The sequence below is a fragment of the Arachis hypogaea genome, chromosome 15, assembly GCF_003086295.3.
Source record: "Arachis hypogaea cultivar Tifrunner chromosome 15, arahy.Tifrunner.gnm2.J5K5, whole genome shotgun sequence".
NCBI classification, from domain to species: domain Eukaryota; kingdom Viridiplantae; phylum Streptophyta; class Magnoliopsida; order Fabales; family Fabaceae; genus Arachis; species Arachis hypogaea.
Genome location: NC_092050.1, coordinates 63,139,068 through 63,165,461, shown reverse-complemented (window position 1 = coordinate 63,165,461; position 26,394 = coordinate 63,139,068). Strand labels below are relative to the sequence as shown.

General features: G+C 38.3%; 2 non-coding genes across 2 annotated transcripts; both read left to right on the top strand.

The window, feature by feature from the left end:
- Positions 1-388: 388 nt before the first annotated feature.
- Positions 389-495, top strand: LOC112752930 (small nucleolar RNA R71). The gene has a single exon (XR_003177339.1). It is a non-coding gene; the product is annotated as a small nucleolar RNA R71 (small nucleolar RNA).
- A 12,384-nt stretch (positions 496-12,879) lies between these two features.
- LOC112752598 (small nucleolar RNA R71) lies at positions 12,880-12,987 on the top strand. Its single transcript, XR_003177026.1, has one exon. It is a non-coding gene; the product is annotated as a small nucleolar RNA R71 (small nucleolar RNA).
- The last annotated feature ends 13,407 nt before the right edge of the window (positions 12,988-26,394 follow it).

The following is a 26,394-nucleotide window of genomic DNA, read 5'->3' as shown; positions in this document are numbered from 1 at the left end:
ATGATTTTGTCTAGGTGAATTTCCAATGTAGTTGGCTTGCTCCTGCTCACTCTCTGCCTCTGCATTCACTCCCTCTTGGGTTGTTGATGAGGTGGTGATTGCTGCTACTTGGTTCCTCTCCATCTTCTTGGTGAGGTCAGCTAATTGCTTGGTTATGAGCTTGTTTTGGGCCAGCAGAGCATCTACATTGTTTAGCTCCATCACTCCTCTAGTGTTCCCTCTTTCGGAGGCATAGAAGTAGTCATTCTCTGCTACAGTTTCAATGACATCTATGGCCTCCTCAATGGTCTTCTTCTTGTTCAGAGATCCCCCGGATGAGTGGTCTACTGCTTTCTTTGATTCATAAGAAAGGCCTTCATAGAAAATGTGTAGCTGCACCCATTCATTGAACATATCTGGTGGACACCTCCTTGTTAGGTCCTTAAACCTCTCCCATGCTTCATATAGAGTCTCACCATCCTGTTGCCTGAAAGTTTGAACCTCAGCTCTCAGCCTGTTGATTCTTTGAGGAGGATAGAATCTGGCTAAAAATTTGTTCACCACATCTTCCCAGGTTGTCAAACTCTCCTTAGGGAAGGATTCCAGCCATTTAGATGCCTTATCCTTGAGTGAGAAAGGGAACAAAAGTAGTCTATAGGTGTCAGGATGAACACCATTAGACTTCCCAGTATCGCATATCCTCAGGAAGGTTGTTAGATGTTGATTGGGGTCTTCTTGGACGCCTCCTCTGAATGAACAGTTGTTCTGAACAAGGGTGATGAGCTGTGATTTTAGTTCAAAGTTGTTGGCATGTATGGTTGGCTTTTGAATGGTACTCCCACAGTTTCCTGGATTTGGGTTGATGTAGGAGCCTAGAACTCTTCTCTCTTGCCCAGCATGATTTGCTAGACCTTCTCTGCCATGGTTGTGAGCTTCTTCTTCATGATGGTTTTCCATATTCTCTTCCATGTTTGGTTCAAAGTATTCCTCCTCTTCCTCGGTACTAACTACTCTTTTTCCTCTTGCTTCCCTCCTTAGTCTAAGGAAGGTCCTCTCAGGTTCAGAATCAAATGAAGTTGAAGCCCCACTTCTCCTCCCTGTTATACAACCAATAAGGTACAAGCAAGGAAATAGATCCAGAAACTATTCTAAAAAAAATTGCTGTTAGTGTGAGTGATGCAATATATCAAACAGTTAGTGGGTGAGTGAAACAGAGTGTAAACAACCGAAATAAAGGGGTTAAAGAGATGGGAATACAAAACAACTGAAACCGAAAGTAAAGTGCTCAAATAGAAATTTAAATCAACAGAATAACAAATGCTCAATCTAGTGATCCTCCAACTTAATCATTGTTGATACAAAATCAATCCCCGGCAACGGCGCCAAAAACTTGATACGCACAAGACTTGTCTCTCAACAAATTTTCTTCGGCAAGTGTACCGAATTTGTCGTCAAGTAAAAACTCACAATAGAGTGAGGTCGAATCCCACAGAGATTGATTGATTAAGCAACTTTAATTAGAGGAATGTTCTAGTTGAGCGAACCAGAATTTGATGTGAGATTTGCAGAAAATTAAATGGCAGGAAAGTAAATAGCAGAAACATTAAATGCTAGAAATAAAGAGCTGAATGTAAATGGCAGAAAGTAAATTGCAGAATCTTAAATGGGAATGGGGTAATTTCTCATAAAAGTAAATGACAAAAATTAAAGAGAATGGGTAAGATCAAAAATGGGGAGTTCATTGGGCTCAGGAGATGTTGCATTCTCCGGATCAAGTTCATTTTCATCTCTTCCTCAATCAATGCATTCATTGATCTCCTTGGCAATCTTAAGTGATCGAATTCTAATTTCTTGGTAATTCAATCTCTCAAATCTTGATCAATAGCCAAGTCCTTGGTCAATTGCTCATGAGAAGAGATGAAGTATGGTCACTGATTATACCACATGCATTTCCCAAATCAAGTGTTGGTAGGATTATAGTCACATATCCATCCAAACCCAATTTGGTCCAGCATGAGAAAGCATTTCTAGCATGATCTCTTCATTCCTCTTTCAAGGTTCAGAAGAGATCCAAGTATGAATAGCTTCTTTTCCAAGATAACTATCCAATTGGATGAAGATCGAAAGCTTTCTAGTAAAATCAAGAGAAAAGATAGAAGAAGGAGAATGAAAACTAATATTGATCCATCAAATTACAACAGAGCTCCCTAACCCAATGAAAGGAGTTTTGTTGTTCATAGCTCTGGAAAATGAAAACAAAGATGGAGAATACATGATGAAAGTAAACTTAGAAGGGCAGAGAAAGTAAAATACAGAGAGTAGTTCTATGCCAAAGGCTCTCTAAAGTTTTCCAACTCCCTAACTAATTCAAAGCTACTCCTATATATACTACTCTTCCGATCTTCTAGTTGGTTCTTCAAGTCTTGGGTATGGGCCTCTGAATCTTCAGTTTGAAGCAGTTATCCTTTTCATTGGGCTTAGCTTTGCTTGCAGAGAGAAAAGGTGAAGTAAGCAGGGACTTTGGCTCAGGACGTTAGTGGTGTCAACGTTAAGTGAAAGTGTGGGTTCGAGAACGTTAGTGACAATCACCTTTTTCACTAATGTTCCTAACCAAAATATGATCACGTTGACTTCAACGTTAGTGGCACTAACGTGACCACTAACGTTGCCTCTTGGTCCTTCACACACATTATTGGGACTTACCTTTCCCAATAATGTGGAGAGTCCTCCCTTGTCCCTACGTTAGAGTCCACGTTAACTAGGTTAACGTGGCTTCTAACGTAGCAGTGCCAATTCTTCGAGAACGTTAGTGACACTTTTCTTTGTCACTAACGTTCCAATGTGCCCCTATTTCCCACGTTAGAGTCCACGTTAACTAAGTTAACGTGGCTTCTAACGTAGTCATGCTAGCCATCTCCAACGTTAGTGACAAAGGTGAGTGTCACTAACGTTGGCTCATCATCTCTTTATCCACCTTAGCTTCCATGTTAACTAAGTTAACGTGGGAGTTAACGTTGCTCATGGTGGCTCTTGGTGGTTCACCCCAACGTTAGTGACAAAGGTAAGTGTCACTAATGTTGGCTATCAATTGCTCTCTCCACGTTAGCTTCCACGTTAACTAAGTTAACGTGGCTTATGGAGGCTTGGCCAACGTTAGTGACAAAGGTGAATGTCACTAATGTTGGCTTCTCTTTTGCTTCTTAACGTTAGAGCCCACGTTAACTAAGTTAACGTTGCTCTTAACGTGGCCACTTATGAGCTTAGTCCAACGTTAGTGACAAAGGTAAGTGTCACTAACGTTGGCTCCATTTTCTTTCTTCCACGTTAGAGTTCACGTTAACTTAGTTAACGTGACTCTTAACGTGGGTTATGATGGCTTCGAGGGCGTTATTGGCGATTACTTTTCTCATTAACGTTGCAAGCTAGCTCCCATTCCACGTTAGTGGTCACGTTAGTTAGACTAACGTGGCTGCTAACGTGGTTCTTCCTTGCTTCCTTTGTCCTGAAATCAAGCAATAAAGTGCATCAAAGTTCTAGTCCAAGTCATGAGTCATGCATCATCCAATTTTTCATATAATTCATGCAAAATTCGCATGAAATCATGTAAAGTACACAATATATGCTTGAATCAAGATGTAAGTGAATATCTACCCAAAACTAGCTTATTTTCTAAGAAAATGCATGAAACTACCTTAAAAACAGTAAAGAAAAGGTCAGTGAAACTGGCCAAAATGCCCTGGCATCACCGAGCGTTAGTGATGCTTGTCACAAGGCTCCCATCTAGCGCAACAAATTGGCACGCAAGGGAGGCAGCACCAAGGCTTGGTGCGCACCAACAAGGCAACATGGAAGCTGCGCTCTTGGCATCAACCGAGCGCTATGAGGCCTGACATGGGAGGCTTGGCATGCACAACAAATTGCCAAGGACAACAAAAGGGAGAGTGCTGCGCTCCCTTGGTTAACCGAGCTTGACCCTGGGAGTGCACCATAATCCAAAAATTCAACCAAAAATCATTTAAATTCAATTTTCCACAAAATTAAAAAGCCCACTCCAAAATTCTAAAATCTAAAAATAGGAAGTGTATAAATAGAAGCTAGTTTGATTTAGAGGAGGACTTTTTTTTTTGCTTTTACACTTTTTCATCTTTTCGATCTTTTTTTTTTGAACTTTTTAGAACTTCACTTGTCATTTTTCATTTTCATTTTCTAGCTGGGAATTCAGGAATTGGGAAGGAGAATTGAATTCTCTTCCTCTCTGTTCTTACTTCTACATTCTTCATTTTTTGTTTTGAATCTTGGATTGAGAATTGAAGGAATTCTGTTTCATTCTTGATCTGAGATCTCTCTTTGTTTACTTTCTGTATAATTTCAAAGAATTGTGAATTTAGATCTAAGGTTCCTTTACTATTTTCATTTTTTACTTCTTCTGCAATTGTTCTCTGTTGGATCAAGAAAGGAATTGAGATTTAGACTTGTTCTCTAGTCTCATTCAACCCCTGAGATCTTTAACTTCTCTTTCAGTTAATGCAATTGAGCTACATTGACTTTCTATTTTGCTTCTTTAAGCAATTCTTCTTTTCTGTTTAGATCTGCTACTCTTTAATTCATCTTTTACTTCTCTGTTGAATGTCATTTACTTTTTCTTGTTTAATTTCTGAAATCCCAGCTCCCAAAGCCCTTTATGATTCAAGCAATTTACATTTCTTGTAATCTAAGTTTCAGCTATTTATATTTCTTGCAATCTAAGCTTCTATCATTTATATTACTTGCACTTTAAGATTCAGCTTCTTTACTTCCTTTGCCCTTTAATTTACAGTCCATTACCCCTCTCCCTTTAAATTTCATGCCATTTAGCTTCTGTTGAATACAAATCACTCAAATCAACACTTGTTCGCTTAACTAAATCAACCACCTAACCAAAATTGCTCAATCCTTCAATCCCTGCGGGATCAACCTCACTCATGTGAGTTATTATTACTTGATGTGACCCGGTACACTTGCCGGTGAGTTTTGTGTTGGATCATTTTCCACACATCACAGGACGTGAGGCTCCATGCTGAGGCACGCTGGAAGCTTCCGATTTTGCGAAGATCTTTATCTTTTGGGCTTTATTTTGGTTATTTTTATTTTGGCACTCTTCTGTTTATCTATCCATGTTAGTTTATCTTTTTTCTGTGTATCGCTTACATTATCTCATTCGTGAGTTTTGCGCTTTTCAATTTAGTGATTCTGATATACCATTTTCAACAAAGGCTCCTAGTTATAAATATTTTTCACACTACTATATATACTAAATTTTATTTTTAGAGGTCGTAATACCTAACCACCTCTGTCTTATGACTTAAGCATAAGGCTCTGTGTGGTAGGGTGTTACAGCTGGTCTTTGTGTTGAGGTATTTCTCCTTTGTTCTTATTCAATATACCATGTTCTATTGATTAGTCTATTTGACAGAGTGTGGTGTTGGCTTTGATATGATAATTAACTAAAAGTTTGATTTCTTTATCCATTTATTTATTAATAACTTTTATTATTTATAGCTTGAGAATGTGGACAGGCTCCATCTACTTTCTGTTGATGATGATAAAGAGCAGTGCATTCAAATACCATGTTGATTTTTGGTTATCACTGCTAGAATTTAACATGTTATGGAGGTTGATGCTGAGGCACACACCTATGATGATGAGGTCATCAAGAAAGCTGAAACAATGGGAAAGCCCAGCCTTGTAGAAATCAATGTAAAATAGGATAGCTTTATATCCACTATGGAAACTACTAGAGCCATAAAAGCCTCTCAGTTGTTGCTAAATGCCACTGAAATCCTAAAGCAGAAGCTGGATGTTGTACGTCTATCTGAGGACATAGTGGAGGCTAATGATCAGTTTGGTGAATTGGGTGCACATATGCAAGGAGGTTGATCAAAATTATTGTTAGATAGCATCGCAAAGTTATTGGAATCTCCATTCATGTATTAGGAATACATGTGTAGTTGTTATGACATTGATTTTGGTATTTTGTTATACTGTCATGTGATTAAATACTTTTTTAGTGAAAATTTTATGTATGTTAGACTGGTTGATTTAAAATTATTGGTCATTGTCTAAATTTAAAAATTATTTATGAATTTTGTAAAGTTTTATTACGAAGATTAAAAAAAGTGACTGAACAAACCTTTTGCCATGCTTTAAAAGTGTAGCCATATTGTACAACAGTCATCAACAGCCACGCTTTAAAACCGTAGCCATATCTCTTGCTATTAGCACGCTTTAAAAGCGTAGCTATATTTCACGCTATGTGCACGCTTTAAAAGTGGTGTGGCAAAATCGTGATCGTTCATTCCTTGGTAACGGCACTAAAAAGTTAATACTCATGTTCATAATCTTAATTCTTTGTCACAACTTTGCACAACTAACCAGCAAGTGCACTGGGTCGTCCAAGTAATAAACCTTACGTGAGTAAGGGTCGATCCCACGGAGATTGTCGGCTTGAAGCAAGCTATGGTCACCTTGTAAATCTCAGTCAGGCGGATTCAAATGGTTATGGTGTTTTAATAATTAAAATATAAATAAAACGTAAAATAAAGATAGAGATACTTATGTAATTCATTGGTGAGAATTTCAGATAAGCGTATAGAGATGCTTAGTTCCTTCTGAATCTCCGTGTTCCTACTGCTTTCATCCAATCCTTCATACTCCTTTCCATGGCAAGTTGTATGTAGGGCATCACCGTTGTCAATGGCTACTTCCCGTCCTCTCAGTGAAAATGGTCCAAGATGCGCTGTCACCGCACGGCTAATCATCTGTCGGTTCTCGATCATACTGGAATAGGATTCAGTAATCCTTTTGCATCTGTCACTATGCCCAGCACTTGCGAGTTTGAAGCTCGTCACAGCCATCCCTTTCCAGATCCTACTCGGAATACCACAGACAAGGTTTAGACTTTTCGGATCTCAAGAATGGCCGCCAATAATTCTAGCCTATACCACGAAGACTCTGATCATAAATCAGGAGGCTAAGAGATATGCATTCAAGCTTGTTTTCATGTAGAACGGAAGTGTTTGTCAGGCACGCGTTCATAAGTGAGAATGGTGATGAGCGTCACATAATCATCATATTCATCATGTTTTTATGTGCGAATGAATATCTTAGAGAAGAAATAGGCTTGAAATGAATAGAAAGACAATAGTACTTTGCATTAATTCATGAGGAACAGCAGAGCTCCACACCTTAATCTATGGTGTGTAGAAAATCTACCGTTGAAAATACATAAGTGATGAAGGTCCAGGCATGGCCGAATGGCCAGCCTCCCAAAGAGGGTTCAATCATCAAAACATGATCAAAAGATGATCCGAAGATGTAAATACAATACTAAAAAGTCCTATTTATACTGAACTAGTTACTAGGGTTACAGAAATAAGTAAATGATGCAGAAATCCACTTCTGGGCCCACTTGGTGTGTGCTTTGGCTGAGCATTGAAGCTTTCATGTGTAGTGGTCTTCATTGGAGTTAAACGCCAGTTTGTAACCTGTTCCTGGCATTTAACTCTGCTTTGCAACCGGTTTTTGGCATTTAACTCCAGAATAGGGCAGAGAGCTGGCGTTGAACGCCAGTTTGCATCATCTAAACTCAGGCAAAGTATGAACTATTATATATTTCTGGAAATCTCTGGATGTCTACTTTCCAAAGAAACTAAGAGCGCGCCATTTGGACTCCTGTAGCCCCAAAAAATTCACTTTGAGTGTAGGGAGGTCAGAATCCAACAGCATCTGCAGTCCTTCTTCAACCTCTGAATCTGATTTTTGCTCAAGTCCCTCAATTTCAGCCAGAAATACCTGAAATCACAGAAAAACACACAAACTCATAGTAAAGTCCAGAAATGTGATTTTTATTTAAAAACTAATAAAAATATATTAAAAACTAATCAAATCATACTAAAAAATATGTAAAAACAATGCCAAAAAGCGTATAAATTATCCGCTCATCACAACACCAAACTTAAATTGTTGCTTGTCCCCAAGCAACTGAAAATCAAATAGGATAAAAAGAAGAGAATATACTATAAATTCCAAAATATCAATGAAACTTAGCTCCAATCAGATGAGCGGGACTAGTAGCTTTTTGCCTCTTGAATAGTTTTGGCATCTCACTTTATCCATTGAAGTTCAGAATGATTGGCATCTATAGGAACATAGAATTTAGATAGTGTTATTGATTTTCCTAGTAAAGTATGTTGATTCTTGAACACAGCTATTTCATGAGTCTTGGCCGTGGCCCTAAGCACTTTGTTTTCCAGTATTACCACCGGATACATAAATGCCACAGACACATAATTGGGTGAACCTTTTAGATTGTGACTCAGCTTTGCTAAAGTCCTCAATTAGAGGTGTCTAGAGTTCTTAAGCACACTCTTCTTTCTGCTTTGGACCTTGACTTTAACCGCTCAGTCTCAAGTTTTCACTTGACACCTTCACGCCACAAGCACATGGTTAGGGACAGCTTGGTTTAGCTGCTTAGGCCAGGATTTTATTCCTTTAGGCCCTCCTATCCATTGATGCTCAAAGCCTTGGATCCTTTTTATTACCCTTGCCTTTTGGTTTTAAGGGCTATTGACTTTTTGCTCTTGCCTTTTGGTTTAAAGAGCTTTTGGCTTTTTCTGCTTGCTTTTTCTTTTTCTTTCTGTTTTTTTTTTGCCATTTTTATTTTCTCTTTTTTTTTTCGCAAGCTTTTGTATTCACTGCTTTTTCTTGCTTCAAGAATCAATTTTATAATCTTTTAGATTATCAATAACATTTCTCCTTTTTCATCATTCCTTCAAGAGCCAACATATTTAACATTCATAAACCACAATATCAAAGGACATATACACTGTTCAAGCATTCATTCAGAAAACAAAAAGTATTGTCACCACATCAAAATAATTAAACTAGTTTCAAGGATGAATTCGAAACAATGTACTTCTTGTTCTTTTGTTTTTAGAACAGTTTTCATTTAAGAGAGGTGATGGATTCATAGGACATTCATAGCTTTAAGACATAGACACTTAGACACTAATGATCATATAGTAAAGACACAAACATAAATAAAACATAAAGCATAGTAAACGAAAAATAGGAAAATAAGAACAAGGAGATTAAGGAACGGGTCCACCTTAGTGAGGGTGGCATCTTCCTCTTCTTGAAGAACCAATGGTGCTCTTGAGCTCCTCTATGTCTCTTCCTTGTCTTTGTTGCTCTTCCCTCATAGCTCTTTGATCTTCTCTAATCTCATGGAGGATGATGGAGTGCACTTGGTGCTCCATCCTTAGTTGTCCCATATTGGAGCTTAATTCTCCTAGGAAAGTGTTGATTTGCTCCCAATAGTTCTGTGGAGGGAAGTGCATCCCTTGAGGCATCTCAGGGATTTCATGGTAAGGAATTTCCTCATGCTCTTGTTGAGGTCTATGATCTCTTGTTTGCTCTATCCTTTTCTTAGTGATGGGCTTATCCTCATCAATGAGGATGTCTCCCTCTATGTCAATTCCAGCCAAATTGCAAAGGTGACAAATGAGGTGAGGAAAGGCTAACCTTGCCAAAGTGGAAGACTTGTCAGCCACCTTATAGAGTTCTTGAGGTATAATCTCATGAACTTCCACTTCCTCCCCAATCATGATACTATGGATCATGATGACCTGGTCTATAGTAACTTCAGACCGGTTGCTAGTAGGAATGATTGAGCGTTGAATAAACTCCAACCATCCTCTAGCTACAGGCTTAAGGTCCAGTCTTCTCAATTGAACCGGCTTGCCTTTTGAGTCAACTTTCCATTGAGCTCCTTCCACACATATGTCCATGAGGACTTGGTCCAACCTTTGATCAAAGTTGACCCTTCTAGTGTAGGGGCGTGCGTTTTCTTGCATCATTGGCAAGTTGAACACCAACCTTACATTTTCTAAACTAAAATCTAAGTAATTCCCCCGAACCATTGTAAGCCAATTCTTTGGATTCGGGTTCACACTTTGATCATGGTTCCTAGTGATCCATGCGTTTGCATAGAACTCTTGAACCATTAAGATCCCGACTTGTTGAATGGGGTTGGTGAGAACTTCCCAACCTCTTCTTCAGATCTCATGTCGGATCTCTGGATACTCATTCTTTTTGAGTTTGAAAGGAACCTCAGGGATCACTTTCTTCTTGGCCACAACTTCATAGAAGTGGTCTTGATGGACCTTTGAGATGAATCTCTCCATCTCCCATGACTCAGAGGTGGAAGCAATTGCCTTTCCTTTCCTCTTTCTTGAGGTTTCTCTGGCCTTAGGTGCCATTAATGGTTATGGAAAAAACAAAAAGCAATGCTTTTACCACACTAAACTTAAAATATTTGCTCGTCCCCGAGCAAAAGAAGAAATAAAGAAGGAGAAGAAGAAGAAAAATGGAGGAGAGGGAGAGAGGTGTGTATTCGGCCAAGGGGAAGAAGAAAGAGTTGTGTTGTGTGAAAATGAAGAAGGAATGAGGGGTTTATATAGGAGTGGGGGAAGGTTTAGGGTTCGGCCATTAGGGTTGGGTTTGGGAGGGAAAAGAGTTTGAATTTTGGAGGTAGGTGGGGTTTTGGGGAAGAGAGGATGGATGTGAGTGGTGAAGAGGTGATGGGGAAGAGTGATTGAGGTGATTGGTGAAGGGTATTTGTGACAGAGAGTTATGAAAAGGTGTGAAGAGGAGAGAAGAAAAGGTAGGGATCCTGTGGGGTCCACAGATCCTGAGGAGATCCTGTAGGGTCCACAGATCCAGTGGGGTCAAGGACTTAACATCCTTGCTCCAATTAGGCATGTAAAACGCCCTTAGTATGCATGTCTGGCGTTAAACGCCAGCTTGCTGCTTGTTTCTGACGTTTAACACCACTTCCATGCTCTGTTCTGGCGTTAAACGCCAGTCTGGTGCTTGTTTTTGGCATTTAACGCCAGCTTGATGCTTCTTTCTAGCGTTAAACACCAGTTTGATGCTTCTTACAGGTGTTTAAATGCCACTGAGTTCTTCCTCCAGGGTGAGCTATTTTTAAAGCTATTTTTCATTTTGTTTTTTATTTTTTAGTAGTTTTTGTGCCTCCACATAATCATCAACCTAAAAAAATATAAAATAACAATAGAAAATAAATAGATATAATTAAATAACATTGGGTTGCCTCCCAACAAGCGCTTCTTTAATGTCAATAGCTTGACAGTGGGCTCTCATGGAGCCTCACAGATGTTCAGAGCATTGTTGGGACCTCCCAACACCAAACTTAGAGTTTGAATGTGGGGGTTCAACACCAAAATTAGAGTTTGGTTGTGGCCTCCCAACACCAAACTTAAAGTTTGACTGTGGGGGCTTTGGTTGACTCTGCAGTGAGAGAAGCTTTTCATGCTTACTCTCCATGGTTATAGAAGGAGAACCTTGAGTCTTAAACACAAGGTAGTCCTCATTCAGTTGAAGGACCAACTCTCCTCTGTCCACATCAATCACAGCTTTTGCTGTGGCTAGGAAGGGTCTTCCAAGGATGATGGATTCATCCTCATCCTTCCCAGTGTCTAGGATTATAAAATCAGCAGGGATGTGAAGGCCTTCAACCTTTACTAGCACATCCTCTACTAGTCCATAAGCCTGTTTTCTTGAGTTGTCTGCCATCTCTAATGAGATTCTAGCAGCTTGTACCTCAAAGATCCAAAGTTTCTCCATTATAGAGAGTGGCATTAAGTTTATGCCTGACCCTAGGTCACACAGAGCCTTCTCAAAGGTTATGGTGCCTATGTTACAGGGAATTAGGAATTTACCAGGATCCTGTTTCTTTTGAGGTAGAGTTTGCTGAACCAAGGCATTTAGTTCCTTGATGACCAATGGAGGTTCATCCTCCCAAGTCTCATTGCCAAATAATTTGGTATTCAGCTTCATGATTGCTCCTAAATATTGAGCAACTTGCTCTTCAGTAATTTCTTCATCTTCTTCAGAAGATAAATAGTCATGAGAGCTCATGAATGGTAAAAGGAGGTTCAATGGAATCTCTATGGTCTCTAGATGAGCCTCAGATTCCTTTGGTTCCTCAAAGGGAAATTCCTTATTGGTCACTGAGCGTTCCAGGAGGTCTTCCTCACTAGGATTCACGTCCTCCTCCTCCTCTCTGGGTTCGGCCACACCAAGTAAGGTAATGGCCTTGCACTCTCTTTTTGGATTCTCTTCTGTATTGCTTGGGAGAGTACTAGGAGGAGTTTTAGTGACTCTTTTACTTAGCTGGCCCACTTGTGCCTCCAAATTTCTAATGGAGGACCTTGTCTCATTCATGAAACTTAGATTGGCCTTAGATAGATCAGAGACTATATTTGCTAAGCTAGATGGATTCTGCTCAGAATTCTCTGTTTGTTGCTGAGTGGATGATGGAAAAGGTTTGCTATTGCTGAACCTGTTTCTTCCACCATTATTAAAGCCTTGTTGAGGCTTTTGTTGATTCTTCCATGAGAAATTTGGATGATTTCTCCATGAGGGATTATAGGTGTTTCCATAGGGTTCACCCATGTAATTCACCTCTGCTATTGCAGGGTTCTCAGGATCATAAGCTTCTTCTGCAGAAGATGCCTCTTGGGTACTGTTGGATGCAGCTTGCAATCCATTCACACTCTGAGAAATCATATTGACTTGCTGAGTCAATATTTTATTCCGAGCCAATATGGCATTCAGAGTATCAATTTCAAGAACTCCCTTCCTCTGAGGCATCCCATTACTCACAGGATTCCTTTCAGAAGTGTACATGAACTGGTTATTTGCAACCATGTCAATGAGTTTCTGAGCTTCTGCAGGCGTTTTCTTTAGGTGAATGGATCCACCTGCAGAATGGTCCAATAACATCTTTGATAATTCAGACAGACCATCATAGAATATATCCAGGATGGTCCATTCTGAAAGCATGTCAGAAGGACACTTTTTGGTCAGTTGCTTGTATCTCTCCCAAGCTTCATAGAGGGATTCAACTTCTTTCTGTTTGAAGGTTTGAACATCCACTCTAAGCTTGCTAAGCTTTTGAGGAAGAAAGAACTTGGCTAAGAAAGCCGTGACCAGCTTATCCCAAGAGTTCAGGCTATCTTTAGGTTGAGAGTCCAACCATATTCTAGCTCTGTCTCTCATAGCAAATGGGAAAAGGATAAGCCTGTAGACCTCGGGATCAACCCTATTGGTCTTAACAGTATCACAGATCTGCAAGAATTCAGTTAAGAACTGAAAAGGATCTTCTGATGGAAGTCCATGAAACTTGCAGTTCTGTTGCATCAGAGAAACTAATTGAGGCTTTAGCTCAAAATTGTTTGCTCCAATGGCAGGGATTGAGATGCTTTTTCCATGTAAATTGGAATTTGGTGCAGTAAAGTCACCAAGCATCTTCCTTGCATTGTTATTATTTTCGGCCATGTCTCCTTCTTTTTCGAAAATTTCTGTCAGATTTTCTCCAGAGAGTTGTGCTTTAGCTTCCTCTTCAGAGTCCTTTCAGGTTCAGGATCAGCTTCAACAAGAATGTTCTTATCCTTGTTCCTGCTCATATGAAAAAGAAGAAAACAGAAAAGAAGAGGAATCCTCTATGTCACAGTATAGAGATTCCTTTATGTGAGTAGAAGAAGAAAAGAAATTCGAACACAGAAAGAGGGAGAGGGTTCGAATTTTTAAGAGGAAGAGAAGTGTTAGTCGATAAATAAATAATTAGAAGGAGATGAGAGAGAAGAATTTTCGAAAATAATTGAAAAAAAAAGAAAAATATTTTTGTTTTTAATTTAAAATTAAAATTAAAATTTGAAAATTTAAAACAAGATGAAATTAAATTAAAAGTTAAAACAATTAGTTAATTAAAAAGGAATTTTGAAAAAGAGGAAGGTGATTTTCGAAAATTAGAAAAAGATTTAGTTAGGTAGTTTTGAAAAGATATGATTGAAATAGTAAACTTTTAAAATCAAACAAAAAGTCAAGTAGTTAATTGAAAAAGATTTGAAAATCAATTTTTCAAAAGATAAGAAGTTAGAAAAGATTTTGAAATTGATTTTGAAAAAGATGTGATTGAAACTTATTTTGAAAAAGAAATTTAAAAAGATTTGATTTTGAAAATTAAAGTTGATTACTTGACTAACAAGAAACAAAAAGATATAATTTTAAAATTTAAAGATTGAACCTTTCTTACTAGGCAAGTAACAAATTTAAAATTTTTGAATCAATCACATTAATTGTTAGCATTGATTTCGAAAATATGAAATGGAAATAAGAAAAAAATTTTGAAAATCAAAATTTAAAATTTTCGAAAATATGAAAGAAAAAATGAAAAAGATTTGATTTTTGAAAAAGATTTGGAAAAGATAGAAATTTTAAATTGAAAATTTGATTTGACTCATAAGAAACAATTAAATTTAAAAACTTTTTGACTAAATCAAACCAAATTTTTGAAAATTTATGAGATAATAAGGGAAGGATATTTTTTTTTATTTGAATTTTTAATGAAGAAAGAGAGAAACAATAAAAAGACTCAAAACATGAAAATTCTTAATCAAAACACATGATGCATGCAAGAACACTTTGAATTTCAAGATGAACACCAAGAACTTATTTTTGAGAATTTTTAAGAAAAGAAAAACATGCAAGACACCAAACTTAAAATTTTTTTTTATGTTTAGACACTAACAAATTGAAAATGCATATGAAAAACAAGAAAAGACATAAAACAAGAAAATATGAAGATCAAACAAGAAGACTTGTCAAGAACAACTTGAAGATCATGAAGAACACATGCATGAGTTTTCGAAAAATGCACAAATTTTAAAAATATGCAATTGACCCCAAACTTAAAATTTGACACAAGACTCAAACAAGAAACATCAAATTTTTTGTTTTTATGATTTTATTAAAATTTTTTGGATTTTTCGAAAACTATTTGGAAAAACAAAAATAAGGATTTCAAAATTTTTAATGAGAATTCCAGGAATCATGCAATGTTAGTCTAAAGCTTCAGTCCAGGAATTAGACATGGCTCACTAGCCAGCCAAGCTTTTAGTGAAAGCTCCGGTCCAAAACACTAGACATGGCCAATGGCCAACCAAGCTCCAGCAGATACAAATCAGGCATATAACAGCTGATTAGATGAGAGTCCAAGGACTTTTGCCATGATAAGTGGAAGCCTCAGTCCAAAAATTTAGACATGGCTTGACAGCCAGCCAGGCTTCAACAGATCATGAAGAAACTCTAGAATTCATTCTTAAAAATTCTGAAGTCATAGAATAATTTATTTTTGAAATTTTTTTTTCGAGAATAAGAATAATAAAAACAAAAAGATTAAAATTAAAAGAAATTACCTAATCTGAGCAACAAGATGAACCGTCAGTTGTCCAAACTCGAACAATCCCCGGCAACGGTGCCAAAAACTTGGTGTGGGAAAATCGTGATCGTTCATTCCTTGGTAAGGGCGTTAAAAACTTAATACGCACGTTCATAATCTTAATTCTTTGTCACAACTTCGCACAACTAACCAGCAAGTGCACTGGGTCGTCCAAGTAATAAACCTTACGTGAGTAAGGGTCGATCCCACGGAAATTGTCGGCTTTAAGCAAGCTATGGTCAACTTGTAAATCTCAGTCAGGCGGATTCAAATGGTTATGGTGTTTTCATAATTAAAATATAAATAAAACGTAAAATAAAGATAGAGATACTTATGTAATTCATTGGTGAGAATTTCAGATAAGCGTATAGAGATGCTTAGTTCCTTCTGAATCTCCGCGTTCCTACTGCTTTCATCCAATCCTTCATACTCCTTTCCATGGCAAGCTGTATGTAGGGCATCACCGTTGTCAATGGCTACTTCCCGTCCTCTCAGTGAAAATGGTCCAAGATGCGCTGTTACCGCACGGCTAATCATCTATCGGTTCTCGATCATACTGAAATAGGATTCAGTAATCCTTTTGCGTCTGTCACTACGCCCAGCACTCGCGAGTATGAAGCTCGTCACAGCCATTCCTTCCCAGACCCTACTCGGAATACCACAGATAAGGTTTAGACTTTCCAGATCTCAAGAATGGCTGCCAATAATTCTAGCCTATACCACGAAGACTCTGATCGTGAATCAGGAGGCTAAGAGATATGCATTCAAGCTTGTTTTCATGTAGAACGGAAGTGTTTGTCAGGCACGCGTTCATCAGCGAGAATGGTGATGAGCGTCACATAATCATCACATTCATCATGTTCTTGTGTGCGAATGAATATCTTAGAGAAGAAATAGGCTTGAAATGAATAGAAAGACAATAGTACTTTGCATTAATTCATGAGGAACAGCAGAGCTCCACACCTTAATCTATGGTGTGTAGAAACTCTACCGTTGAAAATACATAAGTGATGAAGGTCCAGGCATGGCCGAATGGCCAGCCTCCCGAAGAGGGTTCAATCATCAAAACATGATCAAAAGATGATCCGAAGATGTAAATACAATACTAAAAAGTCCTATTTATACTGAACTAGTTACTAGGGTTACAGAAATAAGTAAATGATGCAAAAATTCACTTTCGGACCCACTTGGTGTGTGCTTGGGCTGAGCATTGAAGCTTTTACGTGTAGAGGTCTTCCTTGGAGTTAAACTCCAGTTTGTAACCTGTTCCTGGCGTTTAACTCTGCTTTGCAACCTGTTTCCGGCGTTTAACTCCATAATAGGGCAGAGATCTGGCGTTGAACGCCAGTTTGCGTCATCTAAACTCGGGCAAAGTATGAACTATTATATATTTCTGGAAAGCCCTGAATGTATACTTTCCAATGCAATTGAGATCGCGCCATTTGGACTTTTGTAGCTCCAAAAAATCCACTTTGAGTGCAGGGAGGTCAGAATCCAACAGCATCTGCAGTCCTTCTTCAACCTCTGAATCTAATTTTTGCTCAAGTCCCTCAGTTTCAGCCAGAAAATACCTGAAATCACAGAAAAACACACAAACTCATAGTAAAGTCCAGAAATGTGATTTTTATTTAAAAAGTAATAAAAATATATTAAAAACTAATCAAATCATACTAAAAACTACGTAAAAACAATGCCAAAAAGCGTATAAATTATCCGCTCATCAAAAAGCATAGCCATACGTCTCGCTATTGTCCTGCTTTAATAGCGTAGCCAAATGTCTCTCTATTGGCATGCTTTAAACGCGTAGCCATATCTTGTTATTGGCATGCTTTAAAAGCATAACCATATCTGGCACATATCGCCACGTTTTAAAAGCATGGCGATCTTTAAAAGTGGGGCATGAATCCCCACATTTTTGTACCGCTGTACCAACAAGTGCACTGGGTCATTCAAGTAATACCTGAGTGAGTCAGGGTCGATCAAGTAATAGCTGAGCGAGTCAGGGTCGATCCCACGAGAATTATGGCTTGAAGCAAGCTATGGTTGTCTTGCATGTTTTAGTCAGGCAGAATAAGAAGGTTGTAGGCTTTCATTCATGAAGAGAAACTATTTCATGCTAAATAAAGAAAAGGGGTAGAAAATACTGATAGGAATTATATGCTGGGAATACTAAATAATAGGAATAGAGTTGAGAGTCGGAGTTGCTTTGTCTTTCTAAATTAACTCTGGTATTACTGCTTTCTTTGCTTGTGAGTGATTTCTTCAATGGCAGGCTGTATGTGATTGACACTGGTTTGAGCAGCTGCAAATACTCCTCCAGATATGAACTCCAAGTTTAGTGCGGATCCATCTCTACTTGAGGATGAAGCTTCTTAGGATTCTAGCCTCTACCACAGAGATCCTAATCTCCCCGTAAATCGGCTAAACTGATGTCTCGAGAAGTCCCCAACGAAATCGTGGATTAGCCGTCTGAGAGACGTATATTCAAGCTAGTGGTTTATCATTGTCCAATGAAAGACATACTCTAAACACATGTAGAATGTGATAACCTTATGCCAGTTCAACGCATTCATATTGATGAAGAACGAGTATACATCTTTGAATTGATCAAACACGGATCGAAGTGAAACAGTAATACTTTTATTAATTCATAGGATTCAGCAGGTCTCCTCCCCTCAACTTAGGAGGTTTAGAAACTCATGCCGAAGAGTAAATATAATGGAAAAACATTTATAATGGTGAAAAGTATGATATGTTTGAATGATTTAGTAAAATACACTTTAAATACTAAACAGATGACTAGTAAGGGTAAAACAGTGTATTTAGTGCTAAAATCCACTTTTGAGGCGCACTTGGTGTGTGTTTGGGCTGAGCTTTAATGAGATGCATGTGCTATGAGGCTCCTTGGGCGTGGAATGCTAGCTAGGGGGTCCTCTTTGGGCCTTTGGACCATTTGCTCTGCTCTTTGGGCGCTGCACGCCTGGGAGGAGGCAGGAAGCTGACATTGGATGCCAGTTTGGGCCTTCTAATCCTAAACAAACTATAAACTATTATATATTGCTGGAAATTTTTGGAAGTCATCTTTCCATAGCCATTGCAAGCACACCATTCAAACTTCTGTAGCTCTAGAAAAGCTCTTCCGAATGCAGGCAGGTCAGATCTGGACAGCATATGCAGTGCTTTCTCTGTCTCTAAATCAAACTTCTGCTCCAACTCCTCAATTTCAGCCAGAAAATACCTAAAATTGCCCAAAAACACAAAAACTCATAGTATAATCCAAAAATGTGAATTTAACTTTAAAACCTATAAAAACTTAATAAAAACTAAATAAAACACACTAAAAACTATATGAAAGTGATGTTAAAAATCGTATAAAATATCCGCTCATCAAAAAGCATGAAAAAAAATAAATCGTGATGATAGATCACCAAAAGCGTTATGATAGAGCAATCGGCACCCTATCAGATGTGACCCTTTCAAAAGCGTGCTGGTAGCTCAAAAAGCGTGGGAAAAAGCTATCGCTACGCTTTTTTTTATTTTTCACCACGCTAAAAACGTAACAAAAACCATGTTTTCTTGTAGTGACGCGGGGACTTGGTGTTTAGCGCCAAGTTGCGCACAAGTTGAGGAGGATTCACTGCCACCTTGGGCATCTAGCGCCAGGCGAGTATAAAAGGAGGAGAAGGCTACTAGACCCCTAGCCTTTAGCACTAGTCTTGGGCGTTTAGCGGCAGGATTATCAATTTTTGGGATTTTACACTCTACCATCCTGGCGTCTAGTGCCAATCTTGAGCGTTTCGCGCCAGGGTTCCTTAAAAAAAAGGAGGTTGGGTGCTAAATGCCAAAGCATGGCGTTTAGTGCCAAGGGAACATCAAAAGGTGAAGTCCATTCGGGAGGGCTGGCACTAAACGTCCACACTCGGCGTTTAGCGCCGAAAGCGCTGCACCTCTCCCTCCTCATTTTGAATTCAAATCTTTTCCCCAATCCCCAAGATTCCCCTTCAAATTCATCATCCCCATAATCTCCTCCCGTATCTTATCACTTTCCTTCCCATTGATTCTCTTCCCTTCCCTATAACAAACCCCAAATCAAATTCTAATCCCCACTAACTCCACCAGAACACCCGATATCCCTAACTTTTTTCCACCCTCCACTATAAATACAGCTCCCCACCTTCCCTATTCTACACACTACCATTCATATCTCCTGTCCTTCTTCTTCTTCCTCTCTTCCTTTCCTAAGCCTCAAATTCGTGCCTCCGTCTCTCCTCTATTATCTCTTCTTCTTTTTAAATCTTCTTCACCTTCATGCCCCAACCCCCTCCTTCCCTCTTACCCCAACCAAACCTCCATCCCCCTTATTCTCTTTTATTCTTCTCGAGAGCAAGGAAACATTTATGTTTGGTGTTGTCGCGCTACTTGTTTTCTATCTTTTCATCATTGGCATCAAAGGGAGGAGAATCATCTTCATGGAAGAGAAAGGGAAAGAAACATCAAACTGGGAACTTTGACTCAAAGAGGTTCTCATCTAAGCTACATGAGAAGCATTTCTTTGAGATCACAAGCAAGAAGATGATGATCTCGGAGGTTAAGTTTGATCTCAAGCCGGACGAATATCCAAAAATCCGGCATGAAAAAGAGAGAAGATATTCAGGAGTGCTTTATAATTTTAACGTTAAGGTGGGCTAGCTGAAGGTCCAAGAATTTTATGGCAATACATGGATTACATACAAGGATCTTGCTCGCGAGGTGAATGACAAGAATTACCGAACCTATGTGAGAGGAAAGGTCCTTGACTTTTGCAAGAGGAGCATCAAGGAAACCTTCCAATTGCCATTTCTAGACCCATTTGTACACACATACAGTGAGAGGATGGATAAGGACAAGAATTATGACCAAGTGCTTGCAAATATTTGCCTAACCAGTGTACAATGGAGGATGGGAGCAGATGGTTATCCGAATCAACTGAGGTGGAGTGACCTCAAGCCGGTTACTAGAGAATGGTTGGAGTTCATCCAACGCTCCATCATTCCAACAAGCAACTGCTCTGAGTGCACTACTGGCAGAGCCGTCATGATCTATTGCATCATGATAGGACACGAGGTGGATGTAAGTGAAGTCATTCCCCAACAAATTTATCACATCGCTTCCAACGACAACATATATGCTAAGTTGTCTTTCCCTCATCTTATTTACTGGGTTTGTGAGGCCGCGGAGGTCCGCTTAGACAATGACTTTCCTATCCCCATTGAGCGGCTAATTTCAAGGAAGACCATGGAGCATGCACGGGAATATACAAGGGTCTCAAGAGGAGGACAAGCCGAAGAAGAGGCTCAGCAAGCACATCTACCATCTTTAGTGCCTCAAGAGCACTACTTCCCACCTCAGGAGTACTGTCAACAGCTGACCTCTTCAGTTGAGTAGATGAGAGTCACTCAAGATAGCCACGATGTCCTCCTCCATCAAATTATAGCTGAGCAAGAGAGCTAACATCACGAGCTTAATTAAGTGGGGCAAGAAATCGGGCGTTTGAGAGGACCATATGGAGCACAGCCTGAGGAGGGAGATGGCCACCGTCATGACTTAGGTGGTTGAGGTTTTTTCATTCTATTTCCCCTTTTTGGTTTCCTATGTTATTTTTCTATTTTTTGTTTTCTAGTATTTATTGTTAATGAATGGCTCTTAGTTCTATTTCCCTTTAATTTTTAGTTCGTTTTAGTTTATGTTTTTAATTTCAAATGGTATCTTACGTACTGTCTACAAGAAGTAATTAAAAAGAAAAAAAATTATGTTTATGATTAAAAGTTGAGTTTAATTTACTATTGTCTTGTTACTTTGCATGTGGTGGTATATATATGTTGTGATTATGATTGCATTAGGAGAATGATAGGTGAACTTTCTTGAACAAAGAGAAATGTTGACTCTTGAGGAACAAAAATTTAGATAAGTGTTATGAAACCTCCATAAGTGAGAAAGAGGTTGATCCTTAAACAAAAAGAATTGAAAAGAAAAACAAGAAAAAGATAGAAAAAGAAAGTGCAAGAAACAAAAACAATGATGAAAAGATAAAAAAAAAAAAAAGAGAAAAAGCTAAGTTGCAAAGCTTTGGGCATCAATGGTTGAGATCCAATTATGTGCCTATGGTGTTTATTGTCCAAGGACGTCTTGGGTGATTAGATCCGAGGGGTGCTTCATCACCCGACAACTTGGACCAACTGGTCCGAGATTGTCGATTGTAAACCCGTTACACAAGCTACCTTGAGACAAGACATTTAGTAGCCCAAAGAGGCTCTGGACATCGATATTTGGAATCAAATTCTCAGTTATATGCTTGTGGTGCAACCGTGTCAAAGAGAGGTTTGAGTAACTAGATCTGAGGTGTGCTTTATCACCCGGTAACTTGAACCAAGTAGTTCGGGATTACCGATCGAAAGCTCATTATCAAAAGTTGCCTTGAGATGGAGCATTTAGAGTTGTTAACAGAAAAATTCTTTCTAAATTCAAAGAAAGGAATTTAAGGATCAATTCGGACTTAATGGGAGTGAGAATTAATGACATCATCCGGGTTCTAGTTCCTTTAAGATGTTGACATTCCCAAACTTTTAACGAACAATGAGAAGTAAGGATGCACTCATGATCATAATGTACTAAACCCCACTCATAGGACAAGCATGAACTTCAATGGAACTCCAACTTCTAATCAAAATCATTTTTTGCTTTCATTGTTCAAGTTGCTTGATGATAAGCAACTCAAGTTTAGTGTTGTGATGCGTGAGCATCATTTGTATCTTTTCTATGAGATTTACATGGAATTCTGTCGATTTAATTTGAGTTTTCTCGTGGATTACGCCCCATTGGATGATACTTTGAGTTTTGTGGCTTTTGATTGATTTCAGGTAGCATTCGGACGAAGAATTGATGGAAAAGGGCATCAAGAAGCAAAAGACGACCATGCATATGCAACATACATGCATACGCATCATGCATGCATATGCATCATTGCAGTAGAAAAAGGAGTCATGCATATGCATGTGCTGTGTGTACGCACAATTACAAAAGCCCAATTAGGCTATTCAGCTCTGGATAGGTGGCGCTAACCACTATGACTCAGTGTTTAGTGCCTATGACATCATAATTCATGCCTAGAGCCTGGACACCTAGTGCTAAACGCCTAGCCATCGACGTTTAGCGCTGAGACACTAATTTCGCATGCAAGGCTTGCTGTTTGGGTGGCACTAAATGCCCAGTACCTAGAGTTTAGCACCAAATGTGCACACAACAATGGGGACCACAATTCCTGTAAGTGGCCGTTTAGCGCCCAACGTCCAGAACAAGGGCACGAGTTACGAAGCTCTTGGCGCTAAACACTGAGTCGTGGAGTTTAGTGCCACCTGTCCCGAGAAGAAATGGTCTAATTGATCCCCTACAGATGTGCGTACACATGACTTCCCTTTCTGCTCCAATGATGTATACGCATTCATGATGTGCACATGATGCGGGCTGGATCGTCAGTTAGGAATTCCTCAAAATGAAGTTTGTGTTGTAAGTATAGTCCCAACTCACAAAGTGACCATTGATCAAAGTTTAGAATAGAGATGTCACAATTCAAACCAAATTAACTGGGAGTAGGATCCGGGGTCATCTTCCCAAGGAACTAGTGACTTCAAGTGCACAAGTTTGGTTGTGAAATCCGTGGTTTCAATAATGAAGCAAACAATTAAGGAATCACAGAACAATCAAAATTGCAATTAATGAACTAATAAAGGAATTAAAGAACTATTAATGTAGTAAGAACAAGTAAAGCTCAAAATGATGGAATTGTAGTTGAAAATATAAATGGAACCTTGGCTTGGGTTGAGTTAAGGGATCCCTTCTTTGTCATAACCACAACTATGATAATTGTAATGGATTAATCTCACCTAGTCAACCCTTAACATCGAAGAGTAAGTCAAGTGAGCATAATTGTTCTTAATCCACAAATCCTAGCTAACCTACTAATTATTTTAGTAAAAAGCTAGCGTTAGTGGAAACAAGAACAACTAACAATCCAAGAATAACCACTAAATGTCAGACATTATTACTCTAGTATCCCACATACTCATTTCCCCAAGTCAAAGAGTGGAAATCTACTCCATATTCAAAATTGACATTTCCACAAACACTAGGTGGGCATAATCACAAAACATGGCCATATTGCAAAAATACTTAAAACTATGAACAATCAATGAACAAAATCAACAATGGCAGCTCAAACAAACATTTAATAACCAATAATCATCAAATTCATCAACCAGAAATCAAAATTACAAAAGTATGTATATATAAACGAAGTGGTTTAAACTACAAGAAAGTGTAGCATAAGTATGGTAATTAAAGAAAAAATCAATAAATACTTACAATGGAAGCAAGCTAGAATCCAATATCAAAATGGAAACTGCAACTTGTAATATAAACCTTAACTAAACCCTAAGAAAGTTGAGAGAAAAACCTAAGAAAAACTAAGCTAAAAACTCCTAAAAACTATCTAATAATGTTCCTAATGGTATGGTATGGTCCTCTCATGTTTTCCCCTTCCATATGAGCTCTAAGCCATCAGATTTGGTCTTCTAATCTTTCAAAATTGCGAGCCACGTGACTTTTTAATGAAGTCACACGCTGTGACTTGTGCGTATGCACAGGTGTGTGCGTACGCACACTAGCCGATTCTCATTCTGTTTGCATACACAGGTGGTTGTGCGTGGGCACACTCTGAAGTACTTTTCTCCTTTATTTTCTGCATGTTTCCTCCCAATTGCATGCTTCTCTTCCACTCTTATCAAGTCATTCCTACCTATTACACCTGAAATCGCTCATAAAATATATCAAGGCATCGAATGGAATGAAAATCGAAAAAAAACATTAATTAAATTAAGCACAAAAGAGCATGTTTTCACAATTAGACATAATTTAGAGATAAAACACAAAACTATACTATCTAAATGAATAAATGTGGGTTTATATAATGAAATCCACTCAATTCAATCTAAAATTTATCATCAAATATGGATTCCTCAGCAGGCATGGTCTTATTTTGCTTTTTCATGCCTTTATCACCAATTCTTCATCTGAATGCTACCTAAAATCAATCAAAAGCCACAAAAACTCAAAGTAGCATCCAATGGGCCTGATCCACTAAAATCCTCTAAATTATCAACAAAATACCATATAAATCATGTAGAAAAGATACAAATTATGCTCACGCAGTAGCTATCATCGACTTAAGTTTTTTAGTCACAAAAAGCTTAAGAAATATCTATAACAAGCAATGTTAACAGCATTCATCCATACCAAATTGCCCCATACCAAAAAGTAGAGAAGAGTTTTTAAGAACAAAAATAAAAAGAAAAATAGTTCCAACTATAACTATTACAAAGCCAAATTGTTTATAAAGACCCATAAGCTGGGCCATCAAAATACTTGGAAAATTAAAAAGCTAAGGAGGAGATATGTGTTCACTGGAAGCTAGGTCTTCGGATTGCACGGAAGAGGTCGGAAGAATTTTTGGCTAAGAAGGAGTGTAAGAACCGTAATTCCTATCGACCGTTTAGATAATATAAAATAATTAAATCTCCCGAAATAGGTTCAAGAAATTAGAAGTCTTAATTTAGAAATATAACGGGGAGATTTGAATTCAGTGAATTTTTCTGGTGGGAAAATGTAATTTTCAGCGAAAAATTGTGTAAAAATGCATACCGGTAATTTAGCTGGTAGTACTGGCTTAAGTTTGTCCAGTACTGTGTGAGAATAATAAAAAAAAGTAGGAAAGCTTAGGAAAACTTTTAGAATAAAAAACAGGACACTAATTCTAAAGGTTTTGGCCCAAAGTGGGCCAAAAAGGGTTAACAACACCAACAGGTTGGACCGGGCCCAAGTTGGGCCCAAGCCCAACATATAAAAGTACACTTAATGAGATTTTCAGCTCATAAACTCCACAAACACACATAGACAGCTGCATTGAGAGGTGAAGGAGGAGAGAGAGCACTATTCACCCTCACCTTTATTCGCTTATATCTCGAGCTACGATGCTCCAATTCACGTGCCGTCAGTTGCTACGTGAAGATCTTGCCAAGCCCATCAGTTCTAGCTAAGCTTTATAGGTAATATTTTTAATTTCTTACTTCTTTCCTCTGCTCAAGAAATTCTAAATTGAAGGCTTGAGTTTTTGTTGTTTAGGTACTAACCATTAGTGAGGAATTATTGGGTTTCATCCCCAATTTTTGTGGATAAGGTGAGGTTTTTCATAAGCCCTTGTAGTTTGGTAAATTGTGAATATTAGGTTTTGATTTATATATATATATATGATGTTAGTTTGAGCTTTTGCGCTTATTGGAGTTGTCTTGGCTTTTCGGAAGCTTGTGGGATCCAAGTTTTGGTGTATTGTGCATATTGGGGATCGTCGAAGGTGTGGTTTTGGTTTCCTCTATGTAATATGTAATATTTCTAGACACTTAGTCTAGTGAACCATAGGATACGTTTGAAATTGATTGCTGATAATTGTGATGTATGATGATTTTGATGATTGTGATGATGTTAAATAATGATCATTGTGCAGATGGATAATAAACTATGATGTTTGTTGATGTTGATGTATAATAAGTGATGCTTATGAGAGGTGGGTGGTATGGAATTTACAATCCACAAACTAACCAGCAAGTGCACCGGGTCGTACCAAGTAGTACCTCAGGTGAATGAGGGTTGATCCCACGAGGATTGATGGATTAAGCAATAATGGTTAAGTGATTTACTTAGTCAGACAAACAGAAAATGATGTTTTGAAAGTTTAATTGCATTAAACAGTAATTCAGAGAATCAGAAGTAAATAATAAACGGTTTGTGAAATAATATATGGAGAAACAGTTAAGGCTTCAGAGATATCTATCTTCCGGATTGACTTTTCTTACTAACTATTTTAATCATGCAAGTTTCAATTTGTCGCAAACTATATGTGACTAAACTCTAATTCCTTAGACCTTTTTAGTCTCCTCTAACCTTCATCAACCGCCAATTCCTTGGTCACTTAGTTTCAATTAGAG